This window comes from Meriones unguiculatus, chromosome 6 (genome assembly GCF_030254825.1).
Source record: "Meriones unguiculatus strain TT.TT164.6M chromosome 6, Bangor_MerUng_6.1, whole genome shotgun sequence".
Classification (NCBI taxonomy): Eukaryota; Metazoa; Chordata; class Mammalia; order Rodentia; family Muridae; genus Meriones; species Meriones unguiculatus.
Window position 1 is genome coordinate 117301927 of NC_083354.1, and position 23032 is coordinate 117324958.

Consider the following 23032-nt stretch of genomic DNA (forward strand, 5'->3'; position numbering starts at 1 on the left):
ACTGGTTTGTTTCAGATGGTTTTCTCAGCCTGCTATCTATCTATCTATCCATCCATCCATCCATCCATCCATCCATCCACCCACCCATCCATCCATCCATCCATCTATCTATCTATCTATCTATCTATCTATCTATCTATCTATCCATCTATAACCCAGTAATACCAGCCTAGTGGTGCACCACCTACCATTGGCTGGGTCCTTCCCCACTGAACACTAATTGAGGAAATGCCTTACAGCTGGATATGATGGAGGCCTTTCCTCAACTGAGGCTCCTTACTCTCTGATGACTCTAGCCTGTGTCAAGTTGACACAAAACCAGCCAGAGTAAGGTGTTTGCAAAATCTGACCTGATAACCGTCCAGTAGCGCAGTGAATTGTTTTCTAGTTGTAGTGGTTTGAGCCTACGGTCAGAAATCACAGAATGTGCCTTCTGAGGGTTCTGTGTATCTCTAGTCCTTTCACTTGACTTTACAGTGAAGTCTTTACAGTAGGGTACATCCTCCCCTCCGAGGTGTGTGAAGACTGACCGGGAACTTTTCTGCTCTCTCTTTGTACATAGGCTGCCACCCCGAGGCTTTCACCAATTAACCTGTAGTTACTCAGCATCATCCCCACCTCTACTTTCTCAGAATTCCAGCCCAACTGACCCAGGGAGGTCATTCATTTCCACATGTGACTTTGAGGTGGGAAAACCTCCTACCATCAATAAAATAAATAAAAAAAGCCTTTGGAAAGAGTGTCTGTTTTTTTTTTTAAACTAAATATCTCCACCTCTACATCTCATGTTGGAATATACTTCCAATAAAATCTATCATCATATTTAGCAAATATAATTTAAAAGCTGGTAAATGTATTGTTTTCCTCAATTATATATATTCACTGAACTTATACTTATGACATCAAGAATATATATATGTATATATATGTATATATATATATATATATATAAAATATACACATATATATGTATATTTGAACATTGAAAGCCAGTCTGGTCATAAGAATATTTAAAGTGTCATGTTTGGGGCTGGGAGATGGCTTAGCAGATAACACAGTGCTTATCTGCTAAAGGCTCAGGGTTCAGTCTTCAGCCCTGTAACAATTAAATTTTGATTTATGTAGACTTCCCAGGGACATACAGCAGGTGATCATAAGATAAACTCTCACATATTTAAATTATTTATTTTATGATAAAATATTAAAAAAAGAGAGAATCCATCTCTCTTTTTTGTTTTTTGTTTGTTTGTCTCAGCTTGAACCAAAATTCTTGCACATATTCTACCAGTGAGCTGCTCCCCAATCCTGGAATGGAGCATTTGAAAAGACAATAGATTATTTAAAATTTCTGACCTCATAGCCTAGCTGGTTCCAGTTTATAAATGATATCAAATGTCTACAGGGTTTAGATCCCACATAATGTATTTGAAAATGAAATGAAGACTTTTATTTATCAATTTCAGTATTTAAAATTTTTTATATACTGGCAATCACATCCTTTGTAACAGTATCGATTTCAATGGAAAGTTTTGCAATGTCAAGGTGGCGAGATAGTTTTTCAAGATTCTTGAAGGGTCGCAAGTGTTATCAATTATGGAGAAGAATGCATCATATGAAATGAAAGAAACAGCCATGCTGGTGGATAGCTCAGCCAGTGAAGTGCTTGACATGAAAACACTGGGTATGGCGGGGTACAGTTGCTTTCCCTGAGTGGGGGCAGCAGGACTGGAAGATGTTTGGGGCTCACTAGGCCAGCCAGTCTAGCCTAATTGACAAGCCCTCACCAGTGAGAGATCCTGTCTCAAAGGAGATGGATGGCGTTTCTAAGGATGACAGCGGAAACATCCTTCCACGTGCACACGGGCAACCTGCCGCAAACACCTGCATGCATGCTTGCATGCACGGGTGCATACACACACACACAAAGAGAGAAAGAGAGATCCCTCATCACTGAGCTTAATATTAAAGTCTTGGCACTGGAGAGCTGAAAATAGATGTGACCTTGCACTTTGTGTTACCACAGCGAGGCTGCTATTTAGGAAAAGTGAAGCTCGGTTGCCACACAAAAGACCTCCCTGATTGTGTATTGCTTATTTCCTCACATTGTGGCCTCCTCTGGCCAATGTGGGGTGAGTCAGACCTGCATTGCCGATTCCAGGGTCTAGATAAGGCATCTGGAAATCACTGTGAGCCTGAAGAAGGGTGAGGCACCAACTGCCTGTTTTATCAGGGTTTCCCAGGATGACTGCGTGGCCACACCCCTTTGGCTCTGTGGTACTTAAGCGAAGGGCAGGCTGGAGTGAGTGAGGGGGGATGTGCAGTCTGGGTGCCCAGTCCACAGACCTTAGGCTGAAGGACTTGGCTGTATAATCGCCCACAGAGAAGCAGTGGGAATAGTGCTCAGTGCCGGTAAATGGTTTTCTTTGTGTACTTTCCATCAAAGACGCTCAGAGATACATTCCCAAAGGTCGACACACAGCCTTTGCTTCCCATAGACCAGGCAAGCTATTAATAGGTGAATTAAGTGCTGTTCTTGTGATTCTTGCTGAGTCTGTTATCCCATCAGCCTGGCTTAGGGTACGCTTCTCACCTGAAGACTCCTGAAGCCATTCAGTCATTTAGTTAGAAGGTTTTCAGGCACATTAAATCTAAGTGACCCAAGACCTACCTCTGTCTCCATCCTATTCTCCCATGATAGCCTGTGAGCCACCTCTTGATCTCTCTATCCCACCATCCTGAATTTATGCAAATCCAAAATGGAGAGCAATCTTCCACCCGCCACTTTTCTGCCTCCTATCTAACAGTTATTTATATGATAGAAATCCTATAAACAGGAAGATAATGCATACCTTAAAGTTAACTGGGAATGGCTGTGTTTAAATGTTTAATGGCAATAAGCACATCATGTTGTCTGCAGCATGTGCTGCCAGAACCTTTTCATAGAGCAAGATGAAAGCTCTGTGGCATTAAACACCTGGCTCCCATTCCTCCCTCCCTAGCACATTCTTCTTCGCCATGCTGTTTCTGTTATTTCCTCTTTCTGTGGAGCTCTGGCTGGAACTTAGAACCTAGAGCAGGATAGGCAAGTGTTCTACTACTGAGCTCCAGCCAGTCTGTTTCTGTCTATGAGCCTGCATTTTTTAGGCATTGTAGAAAACCAGGAAGGCTTCAGGGCACCAATTGCCACAGGGACACCTCCTGAGCAACGTCACTGTGGGTGGGAGAGCAAACCAGTATAGCCACTGTGGAAATAAGCATGGCAAATTTCTCGGGTTTCAAAAGCACCCTAGAAATGTACCTAGCATATGACCAGTTACCTCATTCCTGCCTAAAGGACTCTATTTCCTATTACAGAGACACATACTCATCCATATTCGTAACTGCTCTTCCACAAAATCTAGGACAGGGCAACAGCTTAGATGTCACCAACTATAATGAAAAACATGGCACAAACAACGCAATGTTATTCAGCTATAAATAAAATGAAATTATGAACTTTGGGTGAGTTTATTACTGACATTATGATAAATGGATATGGTATCAAACTATAGTTTCACCTCAGTTCCCTTGGATTAGTGCAGTTCTTAGACCTCATAAAAGGAGTTTCATCATGTAATGGATGGTGGCTAATGCAGAAATTTACAGTTGGTCAAAGTACAGGAAGGAAGTGTTGATGGAGAGCTCAACCATAGATGGGACCTCTGCATGTCACCCCCACCCCCACAGCTTAGGGATCATGGGAAGTGGAAAGGTTCTGAGCACCAGAGGATGGATGGAGTTGGAGTTAATATCTCATCTTAAGAGACGTAACCAAGGCCCAGCAAGACAAACAGGCATATTTCATGTGGGCTCCCATGTCCAATCTTTAGATCTGTGTTTAATTTGGAGTACCTACTGAATCCAGAAACTAAAAGGGACTGTTGGGGGGGGAGGAGAAAGAAAGATCTTAAGGGATGAGGGGCACTAGAACAAAGGTGATATGAAGGAAGAAGGGAATAATAATAGGAAGGGAGGTTTAGGTGGGAAGAGGGGTGGGAGGATAGGACACAGGAGAAAGAAGAGCTAGGGATAACTAACAGCAAGAATGTGTGAGAAAGCAATATAATAAGATTATTAAAACACACAAAAAAGTTTAATTGTAGTTACTCTACACAGAGAACAGACTAACAAATAAAAACCCCAGTGCCAGGTGAGAGATGCCTTCACTTGAGTTGGTCATGGGTGTCCTGGGGACTTCTGAAAGGATATAGATGCTGTTCTTCTTGGTTGCCCTTTAAAGCTTGATGGTAAGACACTATTGCTGAGGATACCGCACACTTTGATCACAGGACATGGAGAAATCAAGTTGGTATTGACCAGAAATCTTTTTTTTCCTTGCTCCCTTGGTATAGTACCAGAATGTGCTTTGTAGGCTGCTGGGGAGAAAATAATCTAGTCTTACCTAACTGTGAACCACATGAACTACAGTAATGTCCATGGATGCAGTAGTGCTAAAGCATTATGATATAACCAACCAACTCTCAGCTTGGATTTAAGATCCACTCCATGGGAGGAAAGGCATAATTAGTACTGCAAATCTGGCCAAGAGCCCCTGCTTGTGGGACCCGGTAGACCCCATGGGTGAGTTTATTACTGACATTATGATAAATGGATATGGTATCAAACTATAGTTTCACCTCAGTTCCCTTGGATTAGTGCAGTTCTTAGACCTCATAAAAGGAGTTTCATCATGTAATGGATGGTGGCTAATGCAGAAATTTACAGTTGGTCAAAGTACAGGAAGGAAGTGTTGATGGAGAGCTCAACCATAGATGGGACCTCTGCATGTCACCCCCACCCCCACAGCTTAGGGATCATGGGAAGTGGAAAGGTTCTGAGCACCAGAGGTTGGAGAGGACTAGAGTGAAACAATGTTTTCGGACTCAACAGCTGTGGTTGCCTGCCTAATACCTGTACAAGATCAAGACAATCAGCAATCAAACATGAAGGAAGGAGGGCCTTGTGAGTTTCAATCTCTAACTGAGGAGCTACTAACAAGTGATGGATTCTGGGGGAGAAAGTGTCAGATGTTTTATTGGTTTGTTTGTTTGTTTGAAAATGTGGCTCCTTGTAGATTGCCCATCCTCCAGGGAATGGTACCACACTCAGGGTCAGCACAATTTGAATTCAGTGGCAGGAAGTTGGGAACAGGTAAGAGTGAATCTGGTATGAGTTAAGGGGAGAGGTGTGGGTAAGCATGATTAAAAAACAGTGTAAGAAATTCTCAAAGAATTAATGAAAATTAATTAATTAATTAGGCATATTTTGCTTTAAAATTATATTTTACACATCAGTTTTATCTTGATTTACAGACAGAGATGGAAAAGATAAATGGAATCCTTTCATCATTCTGATACAACCTATGTGCTGATGTAATTTTAAATACTCATGGGGTGAGGTTTGTTATTGTTTCTTAAAGACATTGTTTTGTATACTTCAAAATCCTCCTGTTAGGAAGTTAAGTTTTATTCATTTTCTATTTTAAACTAACAAGGAACTACTGAGTGTATATTCAGTATAAGAACAAAATAGGAGTGGACTGGTCATGGCAGAAATTCTCTGAATTAATTTCTTAGTTTGACTTAACTTTTTTGGCCAATTTGGGCAGTTTCTGCTCTCCTATACAATTATTTCAGGCCTACTTAAGGTTACCAATCTTAATCCTTTACTCATCTCCTTCCCCCAAATGCTTGTCCAAAAGGAAAAATAAAATCATTGATTAGACAAGCTAAACATCAAAGGAGCGCTTCCCATAACTCAAGCAGCCATTCTCTGACCTGCTTTGTTGGTTTCACCCAAACGTCTCCACTTATCTGCTCAGCTGCTCATTCCTAAAGCCTCAGGTTTGTTGTCTAAATTCTCCCTTTCATGTTCTTCTACCGCAGGTTATTGTCCAACCAGGGATGCTTGGGAGTAAATCAAGTGATGCAGCCTGGTGACTGAGCAGAGAGCATGTGCCAACTCAGAGGGCCTCAGCTTCTCAGTGTGGGTATCACTGAAACCTGAGGCTCAGAGCTGAGCTTCCTTAGAAAGCACAATGGTGATTGGTGAAATGAATATAATGATGGCCTCTCCTACAGAAGTGACTATTGATTATGCCTCATTTCCTGGCTCCTCTTTTCCATTCTGAAGACATTAGCAACAGGGGCTATTGATCAACAAGCTGCCTGTCACTTCTTTGGGTGCAAAGGACAACAGCCCTGTCACCTCCGTGCCCCAGAATAGACAGAGAGGTAAAAGGTCAGAGATGAAAGGCCTTTGATTAGCTCTTCTTTGTAGTCAGCCTCCCAGGAAGCACCTGAGCTTCTGTTTACACTTGTCCTTGTAAGATGGAAAACTTTTACTCCCAGCAGCATGCCTGCTAGAGGTGAGGCAGAACCCGTGTCTTCCTCAGGTGCTCACAGGGAGGGATGGATTGTTTGTGATTGTGGCAGGCTGCCTTTTTAGGGGAAAAGCTCAAGCTTCCTGGGCTCTTCATTTGTTGTGGACATGGCCAGGGCCTCAGTCACCTGAAAAGTGCAGTGCTGTTAGCCATTGACTGAAAAGCACCCAAATCAATTTTCTCTGAGAAAAGAAATGGGACTCCTTTAAGATCTGATGATGCCATTGATTTCATTGTTGAACCAGAGCACAGAGGGTCAGGGCGGTTCATGAAACTAAGAGAAAGAACGCTGGAGAAAAGGGTGATTTCTTATCCACTCCCATACAAATTAGAGAAGTCAATTTGGCCTTAGCTTAACCCAAGCCCTTCTATCTAACTCAATGACTAACTTTAAAGACAAGGTCATGACATGAAAGCTGGGTATCTTCTGTTAATATTTCATACCTTTTTGGTACCATCTGAATTGTCATTTATTTTGGGCCCCTTCTAAGGGATCTCTAATACCTTTAGGAAATTTGTATACCCAAGTCCCTGGCATGGTCCCAATGGCCTTCACTCTGGTTTCCATGCACACAATGGTTGCATCACTGTCACCAAGCTCTAGCCACTGCTCTTCTCATGTGAGTGCAGATTTGCTATGACTGGTGTAGCTGGAGTTTGAGGATGCCATTTTTCACATACAGTTCCCAACTCCAGCATCTAATAGATAGTCCTCTTCAGATCCTCTTTAAGAAACCCCCTAAGTTATTTGAGCTTCAGGGCCTACAAATGGAACTGAGCAGCACTAACGGAGTCCCTGTCTTATACTGACCACATTGTTTTTAGTGTGTGGCAGCCATGCTGTTTAAATGCCTACACTTGCCATTCTCCACCATGGACATCAAGGCTTTTGTCCCTTCTGTGTCCTCAGCGCATACAGGTGGTGGAAAATGGGCATGAGCAGAAGGCACAAATTAATGAAAGATAGATGCCATCACCCAGTCTAACAATAATGGGTGACTGGGGAGATGGAAATGTGCTTTGTCTTAAGAGTAGGGAGAACTGAGTTCTCCAAAACCCACATTAAAAGCCAGGCATAATAGTGCATGCTTGCAATGCCAGCATTGGAGAAGTGGACACAGGCAAATCCATAGGGCTTGCTGGCAGCCAGCTAACCTATTGGTGAATTCTGGTCCAGTGAGAATGAGTCTCAAAATCAAGGAAGCAAAAAAAATAAAAAATAAAAAAAAGTAGACATGCCTAAGGAATGACATTTGAGGTTGCTCACATGTATGCAAATACTGGTGTACTTTTTGACACATCAGCATGTAGGTGAGGAAACCAAGGGATAGACTAATTGCATGTACAAGATACTCAGCTGGTAGTTAGTAGCTGGTAGTTAGTAATTAGATAGACAAGAGCCAGACATAGTAGCACCCGCCTTAAATCTCAGCACTCAGGAGGCAGGCAGACCGGTCTCTGAGTTTGAGGACAGCCTAATGTACAGGGTGAATTCCAGGACAACCAGCGCTACACACAAAAACCCTGTCTCAAAAGGCCAAAAATAAATAAACAAAACGAGTCAGATTAATTCTTGAATACTAAATTATACTGTTTCAAAGACTAATGGGAGCTCTCTCGTTTGCATTCTGTGTTCATTTATTTTACGCTTTTGATGGGAACTGGTACCCAAGGAAAGAATCCCTTGTGAAAACACAATCAAAAGTGAAAAAAACGTCAGGATCAACTAGAATGCCCTGGTTCAGACACATGGGGACTGAGAGACAAAGGAGGAAGTGGCTTGTGTTTTAGGGCAAGTGGAGTCGTTCCCCTCTCCCAGTTTTAGTACCGTGAGCATGTCCAGAGATGTTGCAGAGAAGGAAGGAATAACGTAATATAGTTCACGGCCCAATCATAAAAGTGTCTCTTCATGTATTCACAGTGGTGCTGCAGGCACCTGGTATTTAGGCTAGGGTCATCCTATTTCTTCCCATGTTCCTTCTCTCTCCTCTCCGCTGTCCATTCTTCTGAGAAGGAAAAGAAACAAGCAGGCTTCTCCCATCACAGTGTAGACGTTTCCAGACTCCTCCCTTTCCTAGAACCTGCAAAATTGTCCCCCCCAAACCCTGGCCTGTGTGTTTCCTAATAGTGGGGATTTCCATCCCTGACATATAGGCTCCAATGTGGATGCTGCTAAGGAGATGTGCTTGTGTTCTCACCTGCATCAGGCCAGCGGAGGAACACTAAGACCCATGTGCGGGAAACTTAACTGGAAATTATTTCTACAGCCAGCTGAGAACAATGAAGTTCAGCCAAGGCACCTTGGCAGTGGGCTCAGGCATGATTAACCAGGCTGGGATGGTATTCACATGGCCCTGTGAGAAACTGAGGCCTCTGCTCTGCTTAGATGCAATTGCATATTTTATCTAGCCCCCTGAGGCTTTCACTTATACTTATACTTTTCTTCTTTTTTTTTTTTTTTTCAAAAGTAGAAACAGAGTGGCCACACTGAGCTTGGCCTGTGGTAGGCAAATTTAACTGCCCTTCCTGTCATCCATCACAGTCTTTCTTGTCTCATCCTCTGACCTGTAGTGGCCTCTTGAAGGTGACTCCTCTTCCATCCTACCTCCATTCTCAGGAGACTCTGCTGAACTTTGCTCTGAACCTAGCTTTCCCCATCCCTGTGAACCCTCTCAGGCCTGTCCTCCCTTCCAGCCCACTCCCATTTCTTTGTGTCAGCTGCTGAACCCAGAAGCACTGTCGCCTTGGGACCCCCAGTGAACATACCAGACCCGAACTCAGGTGATTTTCACTCTCTTTTGTGTCCTCCATTACAATCTCTTGAGTCTCACTCCCAGTTCTGCAGCAGTTGGCTTCTCCTCCCACTGTACCTCCATTGCCTGAGGACTCCACCAAACCTAGTGACTGGATACAAGATCTACTAAAAAAAAAAAATCAGTTGCTCTCCTATATACAAATGACAAACAGACCAAGAAAGAAATTAAGGAAACTACACCCCTCACAAGAGTCACAAACAATATGAAATATCTTGGTATAACTCTAACAAGTGAAAGAAGACCTGTATGATAAAAACTTCAAGTCTTTGAAGAAGAAAACTGAAGTTTTCAGAAGACGGAAAGATCTCCCATGCTGGGGATCAGTAGGATAAACATAGTAAAAATGGCCATCTTACCAAAAGCAATCTACAGATTCAGTTCCCATCATAATACCAACACAATTCTTTACAGACTTTGAAAGAACAATATTCAACTTCATATGGAAAAACAAAAACCCAGAATAGCTAAAACAATCCTGTAAAATAGAAGAACTTCTGGAGGTATCTCCATCCCTGATTTCAAGTTGTACTATAAACCAATAGTAACACAACCCACATAGTTTTTGGCATAAAAACAGACTTGTTGATCAACGGAAATGACTTGAAGACCCAGGTGTAAATTTACATACCTATGGGAAACTAAGTTTTGATAAGGAAGCCAGAAATACTCTTGGGAAAAATCTTCTTCAACATGGTGCTGATCAAACTGGATGTTTGCATATAGAAGAATACAAATAGAACCAGATCTATCTCCTGCATAAATCTCAACCCCAAGTGGATTAAAGGTCTTAATATAAAACCAGATACATTGAACATGATAGAAGAGAAAGTGGGGAATAGCTTTGAATTCATTGGCACAGGAGATTTTCTGAACAGAATACCAATAGCACATGCATTAAGACAAAAATTAATAAATGGGACCCCATGAAACTGAAATGCTTCTGTAAGGCAAAGGACACTGTCAATAAGACAAAACTGCAACCCTCAGAATGGTAAAAATTTTCACTAACTCTACATCTGAGAGAGGGCTAGTATCTAAAATATATAAAAAACTCAAATGAGATGTCAACAAAATAAATAATCCAATTTTAAAAAATGGAGACAGATCTAAACAAAGAATTGTCAACAAAGAAATCTCAAATAGCTGAGAAACACTAAAAGAAATATTCAACATCCTTGGCCATCAGGCAAATGCAAATCAAAACAAATTTGAGATTCCATCTTACACCTGTCAGAATGGCAAAGAACAAAAACAGCTCAAGCTGAGGAGAATGTGGGGCAAGGGGAACATCCCCCCACTGCTGGTGGGATTCTCCATTTTGATTAGTCCCCTAATTCTTTGTCTCCCTCATTCTTCCACCCCAGTTTTTACTCTAATCTTTGTACTCTCCAGTATTCCCTCTCTGCTGTCATATAGTCTGTGTTCTGCTCTTTCCCCCTTACTTAGGTCATTCTCCACCCCAATAGTTTAGTTTCTTGGTGTCTACAGATGCGGAAAGTTTAAGAATGCAAATCCAAAAATTCAAAATTGACATATGATTGAGAACAGGATTCAGGATATGTCAATTCAGGATTGACATATGAAAGAGAACACATAGCTTGTGTATTTCTATGCCTGGGTTATTTCACTTCTTTTTTCTTAACCATTCCATTTACTTACTTGCAAATTTCCCAATGTTATTATTATTATTTTATTTTTTTACAGCGAAGCAAACTTTCTTTGTGTCTGTGAAGCACATTTTCATTACCCTTTTATTGGTTCATAGACATCTAGACTGAATAGAGAGTGGTGATCATGGATGAACAAGTGTTTCTGTAGTAGGATGTGGAGACCTTTAGGTATATGCCCAGGAAAGGTGTAGCTGGTCATCCTATTTCTAGCTTTTAAGGAAACCTCCAGGCTTATTTCTCTGCAGGCTGGACCAGTTCACATTCCCACCAACAGTGAACAAATGCTCCTCTGTCTTAGTAGCATTTATTCTCTTTTTATTTCTTTACATTAGTCATTTCAAATGGGTGAGATAAAGAAATGTTTAGTGGTAAATGCACATGGGGTAAGACTGACTGTAGAGTCTAACATAAAAGCTCTTTCCATTTTGTAGATGGTAACAAACTAATATAGCCTCGCGTATCATGGAAATTTTTCTCTGCTCCTCAGCATCAACTTCATTCGAGAAATTGGGGTCTTCAGAGGGTAATCTGCAAATGCTGTGTTTGTCATGATAACCAAGGAATGTAAGCGATGGTTGTTTTAGAATATTTACTATTAACACCTGACTCAGCAGTTGACCCAACTGGGATCATAAAACAGTTCCTGAAGATAGGAGGATTAAGAGAGCTTGGAAGACAATGTCAGTCAAGAGGCTGTCATTTTGTACCCACATCCCCTCCATCCTTCTGAAGGTGGGCTCTTCTGAGTTGTCACACAACTCTAAGATCACTAATTCACCATGCCTGTGCATGCAAACACTCCTTGCCCCATGGGCATTCGCTGAAGCTAAACTCACTCCATTAGAGCATGCCACCACCAGTAAAGGTCAGCTTCAGAATTAACATGGTTACCGTAAGTCAGTACTTAACTCGTGTTACTCCTTGCTTGTTTTTCTTGTTTGATCTCTACTACAGATGACTTTGGGTCAGCTTTGCCAAGGAGTGGGAGCCCCCGTGTCCTTGGGGATACAAACAAACAAACAAAACAAATAAATGGATAAAAGTTGGAAGACATTGAAGGAAGATCATGCTGCACCTTCATAGAACTTCCTCTCCCGTTCCCCTCCACCACACAAGTGCCTAGACGAGACACTGAGACTCACTGGTCCTGTCTATTCTTCTATTAAATTAATTCCTTTATTTATTTTCTTGGAGCGAGAGGAAAGGACTGAGGCCACTGGCATGCTAGGCAAATGCTCTGCTACTGAGCTACATCTGCAGCCCAATTTACCTCATTATTGAATCATAGATATTCCTGAACATGAAATATTTTCTTTAGGTCTCTTTTAGTAGGTAACCAATGTGGTCAGAAGTCAGTTGCAGTGTTGGCTGGTCGCCAAGCCTGTATGCAGGTTTGGCCCAGTGGTACTGCATTTACCACATCTTGGCTAGGCACTCCTCACAGGTGATCCTTTTTTTTTTTTTTTTTTTAACCAAAAGGACTTTTTCAGGTCCCATGGTGGTACATCTTGAATGCATTTGGTGCTGGTGAACTTTTTAAAAAATTAATTAATTAATTTTTGTTAATTTGACGCAAGCTAGTGTTCTCTTGGAAGAGAGAAATTTGATTCCTCCATCAGATTGGCTTGTTGGCAAGTAGGGAGAGGGGAGCTATGTTCTTGAATGATGATTGATGTGGGAGGACCCAATCCACCGTGGCCCATGCCACTCCTTGTCAGGGAGTCCTGGGTTGTGTTAAAAAAGAATCTGAGAGTAAGCTGGTAACCAGCTCTCTTCTGTGGTTCTGCTTCCGTTTCTGCCTGCAGGTTCAAGTATCCTGACGTCCCTCAATGATGTGCAAGTGACAATGAAGTGCAAGCCTTTCCTCCCCAAGTTGCTTTCAGTTGGAATGCTTTATATCAGCAATAGAATGCAAACTGGGACACCTGGCAAAGGCCTCACCCCTGTAGAAATCATCATTTCCATCTTCTTCATTTTCAATGGTGCCCGGCCCCAGACACACTCTCAGAGCATGCTGACATAGATCTTGCAGCCTTAGGTTTGTCTCTCCCACTGGCTATGAGTCTTGTGCGAAAAGTCTCTTCCCTTAGTGACCATACCCTTGGGACCTGGGAGGCCCTAAGCTTCCAGTGGAGTTCAACATGGGCTGGGTGAAGGAGTGCCCAGAGAATGTTTTGTGATTGTCTCCCTGTGCTCCGCTTAGCTGTCTGTGGAATCTATCAGTGGTCCCCTCTCCCACAGTGATTGGACGTGTTTGATGCTGAGAATCTAGGAGTGAGTTTTGAAACACATAGCTTTTGTTGTTGTTGTTTAAACTTTTTATTGCAAATGTCAAAGTGACACAAATTTGTAAGTTGGTTCAAGGAACCCTTGGATAGATACTTAGTCTAAATTTGCCCCTGTTCACTATTTTGACACATTTACTTTTTTATTCCCTATGTGTTCTATATGTATGTCTGAATTTATGTACTCATAACTATTTTTATGTTTTTGAAAGTTGACTACTTATCTAATATCTACCTTATATTCCACATACAGATTAGCCACGGATAGCTTACTTAAATTTAGAGAATTTAAAGTTGGTACTCCACCTCCACAACTTCGGTTATTCCTGCGTTTTTTTTTTTTTTTTTTTCTTTGTGGCAGCTTCTTCTGGAGGAGTCTGGCCTAGGATCACTGCCACACGAGCTGCCATACCTGAGTCCTGTAAGATGCAGAGCTTCCCCTGTCTTTTCTCATCAATAGCTCCGAAGAGTAGGCCAGCTGTAGAGTGGGTCTCTGCTTGGATTTCTCTGGTGCTTTTCATGGCTAGTGTCAGGCCAGGTGCTTTGGCGGGGAGCCTGCATCCACACATCACTTCCTGACTGAGGACGCCTGCTGTCCATTCATTTGCCTATACTGGTGATATCGCTTTGAGCAACAATCAACTAAGGTACTGTTTGCTTTTGGTAAAGTTTTCTCCATTAATTACTAATTATTTTCTCTCTAAAGATTTTCATTCATTGTTTTTAATTAAGTGTAGGTGTGTGTGTGTCTATGTCTGTGTATGTGTGGGTATGTGCATGCGAGCACAGGCAGTCACGGTGGCCAGAATTAGGTGCTGGATATCCAGAAACAAATGGTTGTGAGCCACCATGTAGGTGCTGGAAACTGAACTTGTGCTCTCTGAAAAAGCAGCAAATGGTCTTAACCACTGAGCCATCTCTCCAGATCCACTAATCATTTTCTTAAATGTCATTTAAGACTTTTCATTGTTCACTTCATAACTACTTTTTTTTTTTTTGCACAGAAGCAAACTCACGGCTTCTTCTCGCCAATGGCTTATAATCTATTTCTTTATTCCTTTATTTTAATACCAATATTATTGAATCTGTGACTAGTGGGAGTCTTGATTGCTTTTACAGAGAACCCAGGTTTAATTCCCAACAACCACATAGCAGGTTGAAAACCCATTTTCAACCCCAGTTCCAGGGAATCTAATTCCCTCATTTGCATTTTTAATCTTCTTTTCCTGTATTGCAGGTGTTCATTCCCTAATTGACTATCTTATAATAAGGAGTTCAGGACTTTCTGAAATGTTCTACTCTTGCTGAAGTTCTAGTCAATCCCTTTATTCAAAAGTTTATTGTTACTGTTATTTTTTATAATTGTGTTGGTTTCTCTGAGTGTCATTCTTAACCTAGGTAGAATATAAATAATTGAGACTCTGTATGTTTGCTTATAATAAGGTTCACAGAGCAAGAACTGGGCAGATATTACTCTATTCTTAATCCTCTAAGATAATTAGCATTCCTCTCATTTTACATCCCAGTGATACTTGCACTTTGTAGCTTACTTGCTCCAGCTCCTCTCTCCTGATCTTTCCTCGACCTCGGCCAATGGCTGAAGCCCCTGGTTGAGTCCCCTACTTCCTCTTCTAACTCCTCCTCTCCTGGCTGGCAGGATGTCCGGCCCTATTTTCTCTGCAGCTCAGCAATTGGCTGTAAGCTACTTTATTGACAGATTAAGGGACCATTGGGGAGCAGAGTTTATACAACATTAAGACAGGAGATTTTTGGAACAAGGCTCGCAACCAGGTATGGAGGACACAGCAATCAGCATTTGTATTACACAATAACCGAATGCTTACAGTTTATTAGGATTGGAGAGGTGTCTCAGCATTTAAGTGCATGCACTGCTCTTGAAGATAATCCTAGTTTGGTTCCTGACATTCTCCATTTGTCAGCACACACCCACCTGTGAGGCCAAGCAGTAGGGTGTTTCCGACTTCCAAAGGCACACACACATATACACTCACAATTAAAATAAAACAAATCCTTAAGAATGACTGCGTGCCTGTGATTAGAACATATGTGACAGAACTAAATGCCTTGATTCTGCAGATACTGTTCTGTAGTTACCTAAGCAAACCATGGAATCGGTTACAGCTTTTAGGCTAGATACTCAGAATAGGGTCCTTCCCGTATGCTGTGAGGCCAGAACAGATTCTGTCTGTGGGGTAGACTAAGATGTAATTCATTAGCTATTTGAATGTGTAACTGTCTTTTCACTATGCAACACTTTATTTAAGTGAAATTTAACAGGAAAAGCAAACACATAAAGCAGACCATCCTGACCCAGCTCTGGTTAAAGTGGGACTTGAACATGTGGCTTCACCTTGACTGTTTCTAGGATCTTGGATGCATCTTCAGGAAGTCCAGGAGCTTTTAGGAACGCAGTGTGAAGGCCACCACTCTTTAATAAAATATGGTGTGTTAGGGAGAGTCCGACCATGCATCTTTACTTTCCTGTGATAGCGCCTAGAATGGCCCTATCATCTACCAATTTATCTATTATAAGAAAAAAAAGTTGGAATTTATATAAACTTTCAGCCCATGCAACTACTTAGGCAATAAATTCCGTCTTTTTAATTAAAAAGAGCAGGAAGGCCTCACTTGGATGGATGAATTCCTCTGCATATTTCTGAATTTCCTCTCAAAAAGCCTATGATACTTTAACTGACCCATAAAGCGTAAGCTCTGGAGAACTTCTACAAATTATCAACTCTAATGGCTTCAGATGTGGTTCCAGAAACAAAGAGGTCTGTATGCCTTCATGTTGCACAAGCTGGAGGTGACCAGGGTGGAGGAAAGCCAGGTGGACTGAGCTAGCACCACTGTGTTTGAGGAGCTAGCTCCCACACACAGCAGGGAGTAAGCCGTTTTCTTGATTGCTTCAGGAGTCAAAAGGAAGAACATCACCTCTGGTGGCCAAAGATACAGAAAATCAAATTTTTGACACAAAAGAAAATAACCTTTCTGACAACTCTTAAACTAGCCCAAGGCCAGTCATGGAAACCCATCAGCGTCCTCTGCCTCCCTCCCATCTTTCTTCTCCTTCAGACTCTCTACCAGCCTGTTAGGCATCTCTGCTGTCTCTACTAAGCAAGTGAATCCTTGCTCAAGTGCTTTTTCTTCCTGGCTCGACCTCACAGGCTTTCATGCTCCATGCTCCTCAGGGTTTGTTCCTTCTTGCTGAAGCCACACTGAAATTTGGTCCTTAGAGTGAGCTATGAGAAAGGCCCTTTCAGAGGGGTTTGACAGTTAACCCTCTGCAGTGGACTGCTGTGTTCATGCAGTTAATGGGTTAAAGGATCTTGAGAGTCAGCCACAAGTCAGTTCAGCTACTTTCCCCCTTGCTCTCTCTGCCTCCATGTGATGTCCCACACCACTCAGGCCTCTGCCAGTAAGAAGGTCATTGCCACACGCAGCTTCTTGACACCAGAACAGAACTCCTCCCCTCTTTGTTACTTACCGAATCGAATCTGCTGCTGCTGGCAACCTCAAGCAGGCTAAGACGGCCCCCAACTCTTCCTCCTCCTTCCCTCCCACCATGTAGAAAGCCACTCATGATTCAATTTCCAGGGAAGTGGCTGCTGCTAACATGTGATTATTGCCACGGCCTTCTCTTCTTCTTCCTCTTTCTCCTATTCCTTTTTTAAAAAGAAATGTGTGTTTGTGTGTTTGTGTGTGTGTGTGTGTGTACAATGTGTATGCATGTATGTATATGTGCACATTTGTTTGTGTGAGTGCAGGTGCCCACATACAAACACCTGTGGCAGTCAAAGGACAGACTCTAGTGTCAGGCCTCACCTTCCATCTTGTTTGAGGCAAGATCTCTTTATTTTTCTGTATACATGGCTAGCCAGCCTGAACCTTTTGGGCATTCTTCTGTCTCCCTGCTTTTTACTGCAGAAGCACACTTATGAACACATCCTACCAAAGCTGTCTTTTCATGGCTTCTAGAGAGTAAACAGAATAAACTCATGTGTTCAGGCTTGAGCATCAAGTACTTTACCATCCTCCCAGTTCCACTGGCATGTCCTTGACCAGCCCACTGCATATGCCAGAAATGCAGCGGCTGCAGCATTGTCATCTCACTTAGTCACTCTTCTCTAGACTGCAGGGGGCAGTGCTATGCAATACCACAGCCTTTCAAGGTGGCACAACAATCATGCTGTGTACTGGAGGGTGCGGTGCAGATGGTAGACTATTGCATTGTCTCAGAAAGTTCTTCTTGATGAGGACAGGGCTGTCTTAGACCACATGCTCATTAATGTCAGGGGTATCACCACCATGAATAGAGCTCAGATCTACTGAAGACACTCTAGAAATATTTTTGAATAAATGAATTAGATTGATTAATGCAGGCCTGTGTAATGAGTAGTGAGGTTTTTATTGTAGAAGAAACTCAAGAGGAGGATCAGTGTCACCTGCAAATGTTACAGTTAAAAGAACATTCACAGTCTCCATGATAGACTATAGCATTTTAAAACAGAAGGCAGAGTTTTTCAAAGAGATCACCAATTAAATAGCTGGATAGCTAGACAGCACAGGTAAGTATGGCAAATGATGCAGAGGCAGCCATTGGTTTTACTTTCGCATAGTGATGAAACTAAATCCAAGTCTTTATGCATACAAGGCAGTCACTCTGCCATGACTTTATACACTGGCCTTTTGGGAACATTTTTTTTTAATCAATAGTCAACAATCCCACTGGCAGGCAGGTACTCCTCTGGTGCTGGAGATGTGGCCATAGACTAGAAAAAGAGAGGCACATAGAATACACAATGCAATGCATCCAATGTGCTGATGGCGTTACCTACTGCTGAAAGTCAAGCTGAGCTAGGATAGGTAGGGTACACTCTGCTGATGTAGTAGCATCACTGCAGTGGGGGGGGGGAGGGAGCTTCCAGTAGTTGCTACCATAGCAAAAAATCCTGCTTATGAGATGGACCAGCCCAGAAAAGGTCAATCGAGTGGTCAATTGGTGGTATGCCCATAGCCATGCTTGAGCACCTGAGGCAGGGAATCAGTGCATTTCAGCAGAGGGAACCATGGGTAACAGAGCATAGAAACCAGGGTTCCGGGGAAGAATGAGATGGGGCTTGGGTACTACAGTTGGAGTGTGTATATGTGTTGGGGATTTTATTGAGGGAACATCGTGCAAGGGAGGAATAGTGAGGATAGTTGATAGACTAGCTGTTGAAAGTATAGCTTCTGGAAGTTAGGAGTGGCCTTGCCTGTGTCAGTTCCTGACTTCTATTCCTGGAACCATACAAACAAATGTCATCCTAGGGTATTTGTCCAAATGTCTGGACTCTGTCTGGACTGGCTTGGTTAGTCAGGGTTCAGCCTTTTGTGGATCTTGCTTCTTTTGGCTGTAAAATCATTTGTCAGTGTTAAGGGTTCAATGAATAATAGATAAGTAGTAGAAAAAAATCATACTACTGGCTGTTTTTGTTTAAAAAGTTATTCTGAACAAAACTAGTATATCCACACAATGGAATATTTTACTGCCTTTAGAAAAAAATGAAATTACGATACACTCTAAGACATGAAAGAGCCTTGATGACATCATGCTTAGACTTCAAGTTGGTCACCAGTAAACGCTTGAGTGGTTTCTGTACTGTTGGTCATTGCAGATAATGTTGCTGAGAATATAGATGTAAACATACTTCTTTGAGTCCCTGATCTCATTCTTTTGCGCGGTGATTAGCTTCTGTCAACTTGATATAAACTAGAGTCACCAAAGAAGGACCTCTGTCTGATTGGCCTATGGGTGTGTGTGTGTGTGTGTGTGTTGGGGAGATTAATGATTAATATGGGAGGGCACAGCATGCTGTGGGTGGTGGTACCCTGGGGAAGCTGACCTTGGGTTGTATAAGAAAGTAAGCTGAGTAAACCATGTGGAGCAAACCAGGAAGCAGCATCTCCCCACGGCTCCCGTGTCTGCTCCTGCTTGAGGTCCTGTCATGATTTTCCTCAGTGATAGACTGTGATCAGGATGGGAGAGCCAAATAAACACTTTCTTCCCCAAGTTGCTTTTGGCTATGGTGTTTATCCTAGCAACAGAAAATCAAAGTAGAACATCTTGTAAATATACTCAGAAGTGACATTTCTAGGTAACATGGGAATTCTATATTTCACTTTTTGGAAGTACATGTTATTCATATTTTTAATACAAATAATCTCCACACTTCTTTGTTTCTCAAAACCTTGGAATTGCTTGAGATATGACAGTGAATACTATTCATAATGACTATAAACATAGTTGACACACATATAGAATTCTACATTATAAATTATTTTAATTTAGATATCTTTCATTTGATAACATTAACATTCGCCTTTCCTATCTTGTATGTAACAAGAGCTATGATCAGGAACTGCCCTGCTATGGTGTCCTACATTTGAGGGGTTGGTTAGTATGGGAGGGAGGTAGTTACTCGCTCCACTTTATACATGTGGAGACAAAAAGACTTGCACAAAGTCACACAGCTAGAAAGTGGTAGAGGGGCAGAGCCAGTTTTCTGACCCCAGAGCGGTACAGGCCCTGTCACTGTTTTGAACACTTCCTGTGTGGCATGCCATCTTCTGAGACATGTCAGGTTGAATATTAGAAACACTGCTTCATAAATCATTAAAGCCAGCCACGTATTGAGCCTAGGACAAGGTCTCCATTGGAACAGAGGCAGCATTTGGCAAGTCAACTCCTGTTTTTCCCACATCTTTTAGTTCTTCCTCCTTGAGATCCAGATGCCAAAGGGAGCTCATCTTTGCAGTTGATAACTATGAAACAGCCACGTCCGTCCTACATTCTAACGCTGCGATTTGGACAGTTTACTGTCGTGGATTTCTGTAGAACCACAGTAAGGCTGACTTGCTCCATCCTTTCATCAGATGTCAGTTTATTACAAATTAATATGGTGTTCTGGAGTATGTGAGAGGTGCTCAGATGTTCTGAGAGTCCAGTGTGTTGGTTACATTGATATGTGGAGATGCTGTTTACCCAGCTGACAGAGAGAGCTAAACCACAATGCCATACGGGGTTACTGGAAACCATTTTTCTTTTATTTAGTAGCAAAGTCATCCTGTTCACACACATAGTTTAGAGGTGTTTTTTTTACACACCGCATGGACACTTGGGGTGTTTTCAGCAGCCTCATGAGCGTCGTTTCGTTTCATGATCTACTCATCTGAGCATCTATCTTTTCTGCCCCATCCGTCTTTGCTTTTGGAGAAATTTACAGAGCTCATTGAGAATCATGAGACAGCAATGGATATGTTTAATTTTAAGCCCTCTGGAAAAACTGAAGTCCATAAAGCTCCTCTAGGAATTAAAGGGCAGTACAAGGAAGTCAAAAATGAAATGCAGGGCAATTAGAGCTTGCTCTGATGGGGTTACTCCTAAAATCGTAGGATAGAATCTGGCAGTCATGGCCATCAGCAGCACCTTCTGTGACCCTAACATACACGAGATTATCGCTGCACATCACCCTTACTGTTTTTCCACCCATGACCCAGAGAGATGCATTGTTTGTCTACCCACTGAATGCAAAATGTGCCTCCCTTCTGCCCAGACAAACATCCACTAGCTCTCTGCACACTTGGAAGGCAAATGACAGCATTCAGCTAAGTCATTCTGGGGTCAGACCAAAAGGACAACCAATAGCAAAGAGGAGGGTAGGGGTAAACTCGAAATTCATTCCAATGGGTGCTGAAATATCATTGTCTGATGCCCCTGAACCACCCAGGCGATCGGTCTGGGGAACAAGCTTGATCTCATGAATGAGTTTATAGTTCTGGAAATTTCTTTCTTGCCAGCATCAGGCTTAAAAGGGCGAGAAGTAAATGATGGAAATGGAGGAAGGAAGAAAGGAAAAGCGAAGGTGGGAAGAAGCTCCTACAATGGGTGCTGGCTGAGAGCACCTGACATTTCTGGGCCTTTGGTGAGAGCTTTCCACATGTTCATGGAGATGACAAGGGGCTAGGAAAAGATAAAAATCAGCATATGATTATTAGCAGGTATTGTGTGTGCGTGTGTGTGTGTGTGTGTGTGTGTGTGTGTGCACCTGAAACATCCCTTGCAATGAGGGACTAGGAGCTGGTTAAAGTTCAGGGCTATAGGAGATGAGTGCTTATAGCAATCCTGAAAGGATGGTATTTTGATCCTATTTGACAAGAGGAGATAGCAACGTCAGCAATGGTCAGGACCCTCGTGTCAGCAAGTGATACAGCGAGGTATCTTCCATTGCTCTGACCTCAGCTCGTGCTCACACTCCCCATGCAGAAGGTAACTTTTGTGGCTGAGGAAATAAATGTAAACATAGACATCATTAGGCCAGCAGGCTTGGGAAGCATCAGCCATGGCAGGCAGGTGGTCAGGGAGAAGGCCTGCCCTGAGAAAACGGACAAGGAAGTTCCTAGTGCCTGGCCCTGGGAGCGCATTCCGCACCCATTGTTCTGCCTTTATGACACAGCTCGCTGTCTATCATAGATGGAAGTGAAATTGGTCTGGAGTGGCTTCCTCTTCCCACAGTCTTCTTGGCTGTGAGCTGATAGATGATTTTTTAACTATAATATCCATACAGATCTGGTCAGGGTGATTGGCAAGCATACTCTTTGTCCTTTCTTTGTGTTGAGGCCACTCAAAATCCTTTCTTCCCATGGACCACAGTTTCTGAAGCAGGGCCTGGGGAAGCTGGCTCACGGCACACTGTCCCGCGGCTGCGGTTTTCCCAGGCTTCTAGAATCCCATATCTTTACCCTGTTGCCATTTGCATCTGCTGAACAGTATAGCAGCTTTTAGAAAAAATTATGACATGGAGATTATATGCTGTTTCTTTTATGTTGTCTTTATTTATTAGAGCCAGCCAGGTGGGTTGTTCAGATCCTGGACATCCTGGTGATACCCTGCATTTGTCATGTCTTTCTGTAGGCATCATTTTTGAGATCTTTGATTTTTTTTTTCCACCTTCCTTGTTAGACTCAATCCCTAAGAAGCTATTCACAGGTTCTTTCTGCTAATGCTTAAGGTATGTTGAAACTGCATTTTGGAAGCTCATTCTAACTGCATTTATTTTCCTTGGTAAACCCTGAGTAAACACCTTCATCCAATGGATATTTTCCTGCTGGTAGGGGAACTGCTTTTAGAAACATCTCCAGTAACTCAAAAGGTAGGCAGTACCCCCTCTGCCCTTTATAAATGAGAAAACAGACTAACATGGATGAGGCTCCATGGTTCAGTGCTTGCATAGTGTTGTTCATGGGCTTTGGGTTCAATCTCCAGCATTTTGAATAAATGATAATAGGCTTTTAGACACAGCAAACCGTTTTTCATTTGCTTGTACCTTTCTTTTCCATCTGTAAAATTAAGTCAAGAAACAAAGGAGCTGGAGAGATGGCTCAGAGGTTAAAAGCACTGGCTGCTCTTCCAAAGGGCTCTGGTTCAGTTCCCAGCATCCCCATGGCAGCTCACAACTGTCTGTAACTCCAGCTCCAGGAGAGCAGACACCCTCACACAGACACACATGCAGACAAAACATCAATGCACATAAAATAAAAATAAATTATTTAAAAAAAAAAAAAGAACAGAAGAAGCCCGAGACGATGAGAATTATTTCCATTCAATACTATGAAATCATTTATTGGCTTCTGAAAGGACCACCTACTGTTTTTTGTTTTGTTTTGTTTTTACTGTGAGGAACTTTCTCATTGGGAACGTTTGACTAGGAACAGAATTCTTAGATGGCTTGTCCACCTGTTGAAGGTTTTAAGAGGAAACTGTCAACATAAATCTGACTT